Source organism: Urocitellus parryii, chromosome 15 (assembly GCF_045843805.1).
Source record: "Urocitellus parryii isolate mUroPar1 chromosome 15, mUroPar1.hap1, whole genome shotgun sequence".
NCBI lineage: Eukaryota > Metazoa > Chordata > Mammalia > Rodentia > Sciuridae > Urocitellus > Urocitellus parryii.
The window spans coordinates 57710483-57724258 of NC_135545.1; positions in this window are offsets into that span (position 1 = coordinate 57710483).

Genomic DNA, 13776 nt, shown 5'->3' on the forward strand with positions numbered 1-13776 from the left:
CGAGTGGACAGCTGGCCGTGGGGGGCAGTGGCAGCAGGAGCGTCTTGGTGCAGGTGACCCTGGGGCTGAGCGGACAGCTGGCCGTGGGGGCAGTGGCAGCAGGAGTGTCTTGGGGCAGGTGAGCCTGGGGCCCAGCGGACAGCTGGCCATGGCGGGCAGTGGCAGCAGGAGCCCTTCTGTTTTGTGTTTTTAATTTTTGAGACAGGGTCTCACTGTGTGGTCCAGCCTGGCCATGACCTTGAATCCTCCTGCCTCAGCCTCCCGGGCACTGGGATCACCAGTGCCACGCCACCTGTCGAGGGGCCTGGTAAGAGGCCAGGTGTGCGGCTTGGAGGGAGGACTCCAGGGTGGGCTGCGGGGTCCATGCTGGGTCTCCTTCCTCTCATGCTCCTGGGATTTTCAGACAAGAGACAAAGACAGAGGCCAAAGACACTCTGGAACCGCTGGACCCTGCCCCTGGCGTGTCCTGAGATCAGCACAGGGTCCCGTGGCCCAGTTGACAAGGCCAGGAGGAACAGGCCTGGCTCCTGGGCAGCAGGTGTGGCTAGAGGGCAAGTGGTGGGCAGCCCATCCTGAGGAAGGAGGAGCAGCCGGCTCTGGTGTCTCGTCCCAACTGTCCACCAGAGGGCAGCAGCCGCAGCACCCAGGACAAGGGTGGGCGGGAGACGCAGGATGCAGTTCAGGGCTGGTGGGTCCCAGGCCTGCGGGCTCCTGCCTCCTGAGAGAGACCCGCCCCTGGGGGGACCCTGACCGGCTCCTGGGCTCTGGGCTCTCTGCCCTTTTCACAGATTGGACGCTGAGGCCTTCACAGGTGTGACTTCTTCAAAGTAGAGTGCCCAGCAGGGCTTGTGGCCCCCACCTGTGCCCTAGCAACTCAGGAGGCTGAGGCCGGAGGATGGCAGGTTCCAGGCCAGCCTCAGCAACTCAGCCAGGCCCTATCTCAAAGTAAACAATGAAAAGTGATGAAGTGTGGCTCAGTGGTCAGGTACCCCTGAGTTCAATCCCTGGCACCAAAAAATCCCCAAAACTAGAGTACCCAGGACCCACTGCGCCCACGGCAAGAGGCCCTCCATGGCTCTGCTCCTGCCCACTCAGGTCCTTGGCTGCATCTGGGCCTGCAGGGGGAAGGGCAGGCCTCGTCGGGCCTCGAAGCCTGTGCCCAGGGCTCTGGATCTGGAGAAGAACCTGCTGACGGAGCAGCAGGTGATCCAGGGATCATGACCCTGCTGTGAGGAGCTGTGCTGGGCAGCCGCCTCCGTGATGACCCTGGACCCACCCCGGCCTGGCAGTGGCCGCCATGTCCTTTACAGATGTCTTGGTGCTGAGTTGGGACGGGTTGGATCAGCAAAGTCCACACGCTGGGAACCCCCTCAGCAACTTGATCCCGTAACTGGGGTTGGGACCACCAGAGCCAAGAGACAGACCTGCCCTGGGGACAAGTGCCCACTCCCTCCCACCAGCCACCTGCCCTTAAAGCCAGAAGCACCCACCCAGGGCAGCTGTGGGCTCGCCCACGCACCAGGGTGGGACGGATGGGTGGTGCTGGGGACCATGGGGATGCAGTCAGACCCAGAGGTCATGGACTTGTCCCTGCTGGTTGGGCCACACCCAAGCCAAGGGTGAGCTGTCTTCCCCAGGAGCAGGGGAAGTGTGCCAGAGTGCAGGGCGGCCTGCCAGGAGCCGAGAGCAGACAGCTGGGGGACACATGTGGGCCGGGCTCTCCAGAGAAACCACTCGCTGGCACGCAGAGACAGCCATCCCCAGGAACGTGTCACGTGCTCACAGAGAAACCTAGTAGCAAACTGGAGGCCGGGAGGCCTGCTGGCTCCGCTCCAGCTGAGCCCAGGCAGGAGACCAGGGGGGCTGGAGGGCAGAGCTGGAGGCCGAGGGGGCTGGAGGGTGGAGGGGGCTGGAGGCTGAGGGGGCTGGAGGGTAGAGGGGGCTGGAGGGTGGAGGGGGCTGGAGGCCGAGGGGGCTGGAGGCCGAGGGGGCTGGAGGCTGAGGGAACCAGCCTCTCCTGCCACCTTCGTGACCCACATGAACCACCCGGGTTGGCCATATCTGCTTCACTCGGGAGGTTTGACCTCAGGCTTGCCCAGAGCCCCACGTGGCCAGCCACCTGACACGCTGGGGCCCAGTAACACCGGCACATAAGGTCACCTGTCCCAGGAGAGACAGGGATGCGTTGGGGTCTCTGGACCGGGGCTGGAGCTCCGGAAGGAGTGGGGGCCACAGTGGTGAGCGAGGTCCTGGGTCTCCCAGGCTGAGTGTGAAACTCTGGCAGCCTTCCCCTGCAGGTGCTCTGCAGGCAGCCGGATCTAGGAGGGACTTCGGGGGAGGTCGGGAGGACTCAGGGGAATAGGGGGGTCACTAGAGAAGAGGCTGGGCTCAGAGCCCCCAGGCAGGCAGGATGGATGAGATGGGGGAAGCTGAACCCCAGCTGCAGAGTCCTGGGACCGTCTGTGGGGCTGGGGCCTGAACCTGGCTTGGGGGGAGAGGCCGGGCAGAGCTGAAGGGGAAAGGATCAGAGACAGCCGGCGTAAGGCTGTGCTGTGCTGCAAGGAGGCTGGGGAGGCTTGCTGCAGGTCCGGTGCTGAGGTGCGCAGTGTGGGGTGGGGGCGTCTCTCAAGTGGCCGACAGTCCTCACACTCCAGGCCCACGGGCAGCCAGGCGGTGGGAACCCAGTGTGGTGCTCATCAAGACGCAGAGTCCTGTCCAACAGACTGCGAGAAGGCCCGGGCAGGCCAGAGCCGGGAGGGTGGAGGAGCTGAGGGCCAGGACCACAGGAAGTGGCTAGAGCTGCTCAAGGCCTAGAAGTCCAAGGCCCAGAGGGACCCTCCAGGGTGGGTGGCTCATCACCAAGGGTCCAGGGGAGCTCAGGATCGGGGACGTTCTCTGCTGCTGAGGTCCAGTCCTGAGGCACAGTGCTGGGCACCGGGAGCCCACAGGAAGACGGGGTGCCAGGTGGGGGCTCAGCCAGCCCTCTTCCGGCCCAGGCTCCCTGCGTGTTCTGGTGAGGAAGTCGCCCACCTCACAGGCTGCCCTCGGCCAGCGTGCTCAGGTGAGTGAGCTGGGGACCTCGGCTGAGTTAGAGGCAGGCTGTGCCCGGGGACGTCACCTGTCTGCACTCCTCAGCAGGAGGCGCTCTCCACCAGCTCTGCGGACACTGGCGGGGTCTTGCCCTGTCCGGCATGTTCCTTGGTCCCATCAGACTCTACTTACAAAACACGTCAAAGACAAGCCAGGTCTCCAGGTGGCGGGGCGCGCGCTTGGCTGAGCTCTGCTTTGTGGGTGTGCGGCCCTGCGGGCAGTGACGGGTCTCCACACACCAGGAGGGACCGGGCCCCCTCGGCCTGTGCAGGAGACCTGGTGCTGTGTGTCGGCAGAGGCTCCGGGGCTCTGGGTGTGCTCTGTGGGGTGTAGCAGGGTGAGGCCTGGCCCTGCCCCTCTCCCCTGACCCTGCTGGGAGGCATCCCCAAGTCGGGGCTGGGGGTTCTGGGGGGATCTTACCTGAAAACCCCACAAGGAACAGGTTTCCAGGGTGGATTTGGGAACCCCAGAGTCACCACCAAGCAGGGGGCCGGGGGCTCTGGGCTGGCCCCACCCCCAGCAGCGGGTCTGAGTCAGGGTTCCTACCCTCAGGGCCAGTGCCCAGGTGGCTGGGGTGAGCTAGTGCCCTTCTCCCTCCAGGCCCCTGAAACTCTGGGGCGAGGAGGGTCCCGCCTGGCCCCTTCTGAGCCGGGGGTCTGAAGGCTTCATGGCATCCTGTTCAGGAGGGAGCCGCCCACCAGGAGCCACGCAGCCTGGCCAGGGGTGGGCCTGTGTGTTCCCGTGGTGCCCACCCCAGGCTGCTTGGGGACGGACCCAGCAGGAGCTTTGGGCCTGGCCTGGCCTCCCACCCACTGGAGCCCACCACAATTCCCCCCGCCCCGCCAACCTCAGAATGTCAAGCCCCTGGAGGGAAGCCCAGCCTCCAGCTCAGCCTGAACCGCAGACCCTCCCTCGATTTCGAAAGTCCTGTGGTTCTGCCAGAGCACATTCCAATCCAAGATTGCTGTGGAACCTCCTGTCTCTGGGCATGGGGGGAGACCAAGCCTCCCCCACTTCTGATAAAGGGACGGGGCTCCCACCCTTGGTCCAGGTCAGGGGCTCCAGGGGGTGAGGAGGCAGGCAGGGATCCGCCGAGGGTGAGAAACTGTGGGTCAGAATCCCTGGGCCACCTGAGAGGGCTCTGGGCTCAGCAGCAGGACACAGGAGGGCCCCAGGCCTGACCTCTGCCCCACCTCCCAACTCAGTGCCCCCCAGGCCCCGGGCCTGCCTAAGACAGAGGCCCCAGAGTATGGCCTGGGACCTGGAGGAGCATCCCTGACGTCTTCTCCTGCCCTAGGACAGAGCGGGCCCCAGACACTCCGGGCTGGCGGGACCCAGCCTTCCTGTGGCTTGCGTGCCTCCCGGAGGAGCAGGCTGACATGTGTGAGGTATTAGCCCTCTGCACTGGGAAGGGGCCAGAGTTTCTCTTCTAAGGAGGTGGCCCTCATTGCGCAGAGCTCAGGAGCAGGAGAGCCGGTCTCCCGGGCCTGGGTCAGGTCGCGCCGGCCACAGGGACTGAACTCTCTCGGCAGCCCCTCTCGCGGTGAGTGGGGGGCGCTGAGTGGGGGCCAGCTGGAATGAAAGACAGAGGCCCTCGACTCCTCGGGCCTGGCTAGGAAGCTTCCGCTGAGCAGGAAGCACTCCGCTAGTGAGTGCCACCCACGAGGGGCGCATCTCAGAGGCTGGGGGTCCTCAGGGGACGCAGGGAAGGGCAGCAGCCCCAGGCAGGTGGGGAGTGTCTGGGGTGTCTTGTCTGGAGTCCGGGGGCGGGTGGGGTGGGCCGGGAGGCCAGGCTGAGGGCCAGGACCTCATCAGAGAGGGCCAGGGGAGATTCCGAGGGGTGTTGGGCCGATGACCCTCCTGGGCATCCAGTAGGGGCTGGGTGGGATGACGTGGGACACAGAGGAGCCACCTACCAAGGAGAGGGCTGGATGCAAGATGGGGAGGGCAGCTCCTAGGACACGGAGGCCAGAGGCACTGTCCAAGTAGATGGGCAGGGGTTGGTGTGGGCCATGCTGCTGTGATGGACAGTCAAGGGGCCCAGGGGCCCCAGTGCAGATGTCAGTCTGGGCTGCAGCAGGCGGAAGGCCCAGCGGCTAGCTGGAGCCACAGGGTGCTCCCGGGGGAGGGATGGAGGGAGGGGCCACCACTCCCCACACTCCTTCCTGGGTGCTCCTTTGGGGGCTCCGAGGTGCTAGTGTCCACAGTGGTCAGCTGGCAGGGGGCGGTTCACACCCCTGTGCCACGTGTGAACACTGTGCCCAGCCCGTGTGCTCATGGCCTGCGTGGGAGGGCACTCGTGGGTGCTCCTCCGGGCACACTCCTCGTCTGCTGGTCCGTGTGCAGGTGCAGTGGTGGGGCAAAGAGTGTGCGTACACCTCTGTGCAAGTACCTGTTCCGTGGTGTCTGTGAAGGACCCCTGGGCCTCTGTGCTTCTGGGCAGTGTCACCAGGGCCCCGTGGTTGGCTGGTGACCAGGCCTGGTCCCTCTCAGCTTGGCCACTTGGAGCTTGACTGGCAGGTCAAGCTTTGGGAGTGTGTCCGTGGCCCAGGTCCCAGGGGTTTGGTGGCGTGCGCCACGATGTACCGTCTGATCACTGTGCCAGGTGACTCCTGGCCTGCAGGACAGCAGGGCCGGGAAGGGTCTGCTGCAGGTCTGCTCCGTGGCCTCTCTGTGGCCTGCTGGGCTCCCCAACCCTTCAGTTAGTCCTGTGCTCTGTGTTCAGCTTGGATGTGGCTGGAGGCAGAGCCTGAGGCCAGGGTGGCCAAGACCCAAGGCAGGGCAGAAGGCCGGGGTCTCCCGGGACAGTCCCCACTGTGCAAACGGGCTCATCCTCCCAGGGACACATTAAGGCCGAGCATTTATGATGGCCTCCTTCACGCTGGCCAAGGACCAGAGGAGAGGGAGAGTCCAGGGAGACCACGCAGGCAAAGGCGTCTGTTTCAGGCAAGGAAAGGCTATGGGGCACAGTGGGGGGACAGCCAGGGAGGAGCATCCTGGAGGCAGAGTGTGGCCCCCTCTGCCTCACACCAGCCCTGTGAGGTCACTGGTCTGGGGAAATAGCCAGGGTGTCATCCTCTGTCCCAGAGTAACGCATCAGCAGGCGTGGTGGCCTGGCACAGGCAGCCATGTCTCATCACAGTGCCCAGCCGTGTCCGGGCCTCCAGTGGGTCTCCAATCTGGTCGTCCCAGTTGGACTCTCTGAACCAGGGCCTCCATGCCACATGGGGTTCTTTCCAGGGAGCACTCTGTAGACAGCCAGGCCCAGGGCAGAGGTCATCCAGCCTGTGCCTCCAGGGGGTCCAGGCTGCAATCCCTCCTCTCCAAGGAGCCCCCCAGGCTGCACGTGGCCAGTATGTAGGGCCAAGGCCTGCTGCCTGCAGCATCCACAGAAAATGTGACCGACTGCAGCCTGGGATTCGAACCCAGGGGCGCCAGGCCCTGAAGCCTGCCTTTGAGTGCACATGGCTCCCCCGCTGCTCCCCTAAGGGTTCTCCCCCACTGCTCCCCTAAGGGTTCTCCCCGCTGCTCCCCTAAGGGTTCTCCCCCACTGCTCCCCTAAGGGTTCTCCCCGACTGCTCCCCTAAGGGTTCTCCCCGCTGCTCCCCTAAGGGTTCTCCCCCACTGCTCCCCTAAGGGTTCTCCCCGCTGCTCCCCTAAGGGTTCTCCCCGCTGCTCCCCTAAGGGTTCTCCCCGCTGCTCCCCTAAGGGTTCTCCCCGCTGCTCCCCTAAGGGTTCTCCCCGCTGCTCTCCTAAGGGTTCTCCCCCACTGCTCCCCTAAGGGTTCTCTCCGCTGCTCCCCTAAGGGTTCTCCCCGCTGCTCCCCTAAGGGTTCTCCCCGCTGCTCCCCTAAGGGTTCTCCCCGCTGCTCCCCTAAGGGTTCTCCCCGCTGCTCCCCTAAGGGTTCTCCCCGCTGCTCCCCTAAGAGTTCTCCCCGCTGCTCTCCTAAGGGTTCTCTCCGCTGCTCTCCTAAGGGTTCTCCCCGCTGCTCCCCTAAGGGTTCTCCCCGCTGCTCTCCTAAGGGTTCTCCCCGCTGCTCCCCTAAGGGTTCTCCCCGCTGCTCCCCTAAGGGTTCTCCCCGCTGCTCTCCTAAGGGTTCTCCCCGCTGCTCCCCTAAGGGTTCTCCCCGCTGCTCTCCTAAGGGTTCTTCCCGCTGCTCCCCTAAGGGTTCTCCCCGCTGCTCCCCTAAGGGTTCTCCCTGCTGCTCTCCTAAGGGTTCTCCCCTAAGGGTTCTCCCCGCTGCTCCCCTAAGGGTTCTCCCTGCTGCTCTCCTAAGGGTTCTCCCTGCTGCTCTCCTAAGGGTTCTCCCCGCTGCTCCCCTAAGGGTTCTCCTCGCTGCTCCCCTAAGGGTTCTCCCCGCTGCTCCCCTAAGGGTTCTCCCCGCTGCTCCCCTAAGGGTTCTCCCCTGCTGCTCCCCTAAGGGTTCTCCCCGCTGCTCTCCTAAGGGTTCTCCCCCACTGCTCCCCTAAGGGTTCTCCCCGCTGCTCCCCTAAGGGTTCTCCTCGCTGCTCCCCTAAGAGTTCTCCTCGCTGCTCTCCTAAGGGTTCTCCCCACTGCTCTCCTAAGGGTTCTCCCCGCTGCTCCCCTAAGGGTTCTCCCCGCTGCTCTCCTAAGGGTTCTCCCCGCTGCTCCCCTAAGGGTTCTCCCCGCTGCTCTCCTAAGGGTTCTCCCCCACTGCTCCCCTAAGGGTTCTCCCCGCTGCTCCCCTAAGGGTTCTCCCCGCTGCTCTCCTAAGGGTTCTTCCTGCTGCTCCCCTAAGGGTTCTCCCCGCTGCTCCCCTAAGGGTTCTCCCCGCTGCTCTCCTAAGGGTTCTCCCCTAAGGGTTCTCCCCGCTGCTCCCCTAAGGGTTCTCCCTGCTGCTCTCCTAAGGGTTCTCCCCGCTGCTCTCCTAAGGGTTCTCCCCGCTGCTCCCCTAAGGGTTCTCCCCGCTGCTCCCCTAAGGGTTCTCCCCGCTGCTCCCCTAAGGGTTCTCCCCGCTGCTCCCCTAAGGGTTCTCTCACTGCTCTCCTAAGGGTTCTCCCCGCTGCTCTCCTAAGGGTTCTCCCTGCTGCTCCCCTAAGGGTTCTCCCCGCTGCTCCCCTAAGGGTTCTCCCCGCTGCTCTCCTAAGGGTTCTCCCCGCTGCTCCCCTAAGGGTTCTCCCCGCTGCTCCCCTAAGGGTTCTCCCCGCTGCTCCCCTAAGGGTTCTCCCCGCTGCTCCCCTAAGGGTTCTCCCCGCTGCTCCCCTAAGGGTTCTCCCCGCTGCTCCCCTAAGGGTTCTCTCACTGCTCTCCTAAGGGTTCTCCCCGCTGCTCTCCTAAGGGTTCTCCCCGCTGCTCCCCTAAGGGTTCTCCCCGCTGCTCTCCTAAGGGTTCTCCCCGCTGCTCTCCTAAGGGTTCTCCCCGCTGCTCCCCTAAGGGTTCTCTCACTGCTCTCCTAAGGGTTCTCCCTGCTGCTCTCCTAAGGGTTCTCCCCTAAGGGTTCTCCCCGCTGCTCTCCTAAGGGTTCTCCCCGCTGCTCCCCTAAGGGTTCTCCCCGCTGCTCCCCTAAGGGTTCTCCCCGCTGCTCCCCTAAGGGTTCTCCCCGCTGCTCCCCTAAGGGTTCTCCCCGCTGCTCCCCTAAGGGTTCTCCCCTGCTGCTCCCCTAAGGGTTCTCCCCGCTGCTCCCCTAAGGGTTCTCCCCCACTGCTCCCCTAAGGGTTCTCCCCGCTGCTCCCCTAAGGGTTCTCCTCGCTGCTCCCCTAAGAGTTCTCCTCGCTGCTCTCCTAAGGGTTCTCCCCACTGCTCTCCTAAGGGTTCTCCCCGCTGCTCCCCTAAGGGTTCTCCCCGCTGCTCTCCTAAGGGTTCTCCCCGCTGCTCCCCTAAGGGTTCTCCCCGCTGCTCTCCTAAGGGTTCTCCCCCACTGCTCCCCTAAGGGTTCTCCCCGCTGCTCCCCTAAGGGTTCTCCCCGCTGCTCTCCTAAGGGTTCTTCCTGCTGCTCCCCTAAGGGTTCTCCCCGCTGCTCCCCTAAGGGTTCTCCCCGCTGCTCCCCTAAGGGTTCTCCCCGCTGCTCCCCTAAGGGTTCTCCCCGCTGCTCCCCTAAGGATTCTCCCCGCTGCTCCCCTAAGGGTTCTCCCCGCTGCTCCCCTAAGGGTTCTCCCCGCTGCTCCCCTAAGGGTTCTCCCCTGCTGCTCCCCTAAGGGTTCTCCCCGCTGCTCCCCTAAGGGTTCTCCCCCACTGCTCCCCTAAGGGTTCTCCCCGCTGCTCCCCTAAGGGTTCTCCCCGCTGCTCCCCTAAGGGTTCTCCTCGCTGCTCCCCTAAGAGTTCTCCTCGCTGCTCTCCTAAGGGTTCTCCCCACTGCTCTCCTAAGGGTTCTCCCCGCTGCTCCCCTAAGGGTTCTCCCCGCTGCTCTCCTAAGGGTTCTCCCCGCTGCTCCCCTAAGGGTTCTCCCCGCTGCTCTCCTAAGGGTTCTCCCCCACTGCTCCCCTAAGGGTTCTCCCCGCTGCTCCCCTAAGGGTTCTCCCCGCTGCTCTCCTAAGGGTTCTTCCTGCTGCTCCCCTAAGGGTTCTCCCCGCTGCTCCCCTAAGGGTTCTCCCCGCTGCTCTCCTAAGGGTTCTCCCCTAAGGGTTCTCCCCGCTGCTCCCCTAAGGGTTCTCTCACTGCTCTCCTAAGGGTTCTCCCCGCTGCTCTCCGAAGGGTTCTCCCCACTGCTCCCCTAAGGGTTCTCCCCGCTGCTCTCCTAAGGGTTCTCCCCGCTGCTCCCCTAAGGGTTCTCCCCGCTGCTCCCCTAAGGGTTCTCCCCGCTGCTCCCCTAAGGGTTCTCCCCGCTGCTCCCCTAAGGGTTCTCCCCGCTGCTCCCCTAAGGGTTCTCCCCGCTGCTCCCCTAAGGGTTCTCCCCGCTGCTCCCCTAAGGGTTCTCCCCGCTGCTCCCCTAAGGGTTCTCTCCGCTGCTCTCCTAAGGGTTCTCCCCGCTGCTCTCCTAAGGGTTCTCCCCGCTGCTCCCCTAAGGGTTCTCCCCGCTGCTCTCCTAAGGGTTCTCCCCGCTGCTCTCCTAAGGGTTCTCCCCGCTGCTCCCCTAAGGGTTCTCTCACTGCTCTCCTAAGGGTTCTCCCCGCTGCTCTCCTAAGGGTTCTCTGCAAAGGGACCAGGCTGGCCACACCCTAGGACTCGCTCCCAGGCCCCACTCAAGTGAACAGAGGACATGGTGACCAACAAGACTATGCCAGCATGACACTGAGACCGGTGGAAGGGACAGGCTGGCCCGCAGGCCAGGGACGCAGGGGCTGTGGCAGGAGGGGCCTGGCAGCCTAGCCAGAGCCTGTTTGGACGTGGGGCACATGGGCTGGCTGTCAGTGTGCCCTGTGCTCAGCCCAGCACCACCAGAGGAGAGAGGCCGAGGAGAGCAGGAAGCAGACGCAGCCTCAGGGACCCGAGTGCTTGTGAGGGGCAGGGGTCTCACACTCCTCTGAGAAGGAGCGATGACAGAGCGAGGAAGCTGCATGGGGACGTCTGCAGAGGGCTGGGTGGGGCTGGCCACCCACAGACACAGAGCAGCTCCACTCAGACATGTCAGGTCAGGGGTGGACGTGACACAGGTGGCCAAAGTGGGGGTCCAGGGACAGAGGTCAGGGGGAGCACAGGACCCCATCACAGACATGTGATCCTGTGTTGGGAGAACCAGGATGCTGCTGCTTCAGCGCTGGCCCCACCTTCTGGCCTGAGTGGCCATCGCTGTGGTCAGCTCCCCGTGTGCACATCTAAGCCTGAGCTGAGCACTGCCCGTACAGGGACAGCACCACCTGACATGCTGCTGCTCCCGCCTGAACACCTGGAGAGGGCACACGCAAGCTCATGAGGGTCCAGACAGACAGGAGCAGGCCAGGGAAAGCAGAGCTGCTGCCCAGTCCTGGGCGGGTGTTGCCAAGAGACTGCCCGAGCTCCTGAGAGGAGCTGGGAGGGAGGTGGAGGGAGCCCCAGGGCATGGCCAGACAGTGCAGGGACAGAACAGGAGAGCCGAGGGCCAGGCCAGCACGTGGGGACCAGGGCACGGGGGTGCCAGAGCCTGCGCAGCAGAGGGCCAGGAGAATCCCAGTCAGCGCCCCTGACTGCAGGGAAGCGGCTTGCACACCGACAGGTGAAAAGCAAAGTCAAATCAGCGGCGTCACCCAGGCCTGGCAGGATGCGGGGACGAGGGAGCTCCAGGCTGCGGGAAAGGGCAGCTGGCCGCGGCTGGCTGGGCCACAAACCGCTCCAGTGAGACAGACTTTGGAACCTCTGAGGGTGAAAAGTGGTTTACAACCCTGAACTGCACATCCCGCCAAACCCCTGGTGGGACCGAGGCCCAGTGGACAGGCAGGTGCTCAGAGTCTGTTCACCCGTGAGGCCTCTCGGGCCCAGGAAGGTGCGAGCGGAAGTTCAGGGGAATCTGCAGAGTCCAGGCTGGGAGGCGGCACTCGGGCAGGGCTGGGCATGGCCAGGAGGGCAGGCTGCGGGACCGAGTCCAGCACTGTGAGGGCAGGGTGGGGGCACAGTCGGACTCCCGAGGGACCACCACCTGGAAGAGGCGTGGCTCCTAACTCCCACTCAGAAGGGACGGCCCCCAGTTCAGAGCTGCAGGAGGGAGGCTGAGGCCAGTTCTGGTCAGGCTGGGAAGGAGGTGAGGCCATTGGTTCTGTGGCCAGTGGCAACGTGCAGAGCTGGTGACGAGGAAAGTGCCCGGTGAGACCACTGTCCAGAGCTGCCAAGGTGACCAGGGAACAGCAGCCCAGGGCACGTCCCACCGAGGGACGGCAGGGGGTCTCGTCAGAAGCAGTGGGGACACTGCAGGTACCACCGCAGATGCAGACGTCTCCACGTGTGGCAGGGGGCAGTGGGGACAGTGCGGGTACTCCTGCGGTCATCTCCACGGGTGGGCACCGTTGTGGATAAGGGAAGTTCCCTGGGGCCCACTGTCCATGTCCTTCAGAAGGAAATTCCAGAGTGTAGGCAGGTGTAAAGGGCCTGGGGCCTCAGGAACAGAGAGAAAGCCCCCGTGGAGACCCGGGCAGGAAGCCCTGCTGCCGGGCGGAGGCTCAGCCACCCAGAGCCAGAGGAGGCGCAGCGTCGCTGGGGACATTGCCCCAGAAAGAAGAGGGAGACAGAAATCAGAACAAGACCCTCAAGAGAAAACCAGGGGACACAGTGACACTACAGGAAGGGAGCAGAGGATGAGGTGGGGGTGCCGTGTGGGAAGGATGCGGGGTGAACGCGACTCTGCAGCCACGAGGGACCCTTGCTTGTGGGAAGCAGCACTGGCCCCAGCGGGGAGGCTAGCTGGGCAGCCGGAGGAGCAGGAGCCTGTGCACGCAGGGATGGTGAGTGAGGGGTCCCTACCCACCAGGCTGAACCACCCTCCTTGAAACCAGCCAAGCCCAACCAGTCGGGGCAGTGCCCACGCCTGTCATCCCGGCCACCTGGGAGGCCAAGGGCAGCTGGGCAGGAACGCGTCCACATACAGATCAGAGTGCCCAGGCCTGGCTCAGTGGTGGAGCCCTCTCCTAGCTCACCCTGTGCCACAAGGCTCTGAAACACAAGGACAGGAGCACAGGCTGGGAACTGCAAAAGGTATCAGACGAGATGATCTTCAGAGAGAGGTGCCTGTGGCCAAGTGGGACCTGTGGTGGCTAGGGCTCCAGCCCCGCCCATGAAGCTGCCTCGAAACATTAAACCCACCTCGTCACCAGCCACAGGACACTTTCACAAGCTGTGGGGGGAGGATGCCCTGCCTGTCCAAGAGAGGGCAGGGAGGCCAAGCCAAGTGGACATTAGACTCTGGAATGAGGGGTGCGCTGTTGGGTGCTGGTGCCCATGAGCGCCAGGCTCATCATCCTCTAGCCATGTGGAATCCAGTTTCCGCCTGAGTGGACTTAGGTGCCGGGTCTTGCGGTGGGACTAGGTTTTTTTCCACTTTTTTCTTTTTGGTTTGATACTGGGCACTCTACCCCTGAGCTGCACCTCAACCCTTCTGGACACAATACCTTTATTTGATTGTATGTGGTGCTGAGGATCCAACCCAGGGCCCCACGCTTGCCAGGTGAGCGCGCTACCACTGAGCCACAACGCCAGCCCTTCCCCTTCTTATTTTTTATTGTGAGGCAGGATCTTGTTAAGTTGCCCAGGTTGGCCTCCAACTTGTAATCCTCCTGCCTTAGCCTCCCAAGGAGCTGAGATTACAGAGGTGTGCCACCATGTCCAGCAGGATGGGGGTCTTTTCTGTCCGGGGTCCTGGTAAGCACCCAGGATGTCCTGCCAAGGAACAGAGGGGCTGGGGGGCATAAGCACTGAAAACCCCTGGAGTCCCCAGGAGTATGGGGGGCAGATGGAGGGACAAGAGGGCCACAGGAGAGGGCTGACACTGCCCCCTGGCCCAGCGCCCTGAGTAGCTGATTGAAGTATGTGAACAGGAGGGAAACAAGCTCAGAGACCAAGGCACCTACCCGGAGACAGAGCGACTCGGGCAGAGCCAAGGCTGAGGGTGGCCTCCCCTCTCAGAGGCAGGAGGAAGGGGAGGAGCTGGCACTGCCCTGGGGGGGGACAGGCCACCAGAGGACCTGGCCCTGATCTGTCAGGGCCTTGACATCTGGGGCTTGGGCAGGTCTGATGCCACCCGGGGCAGAGGAGCCAGCAGGCCACCAGGTGGGCTAGCGTCCCTGAAACCAGGCTGGCTGCAGCCTGGGTGTGCTTGTCCGAGCT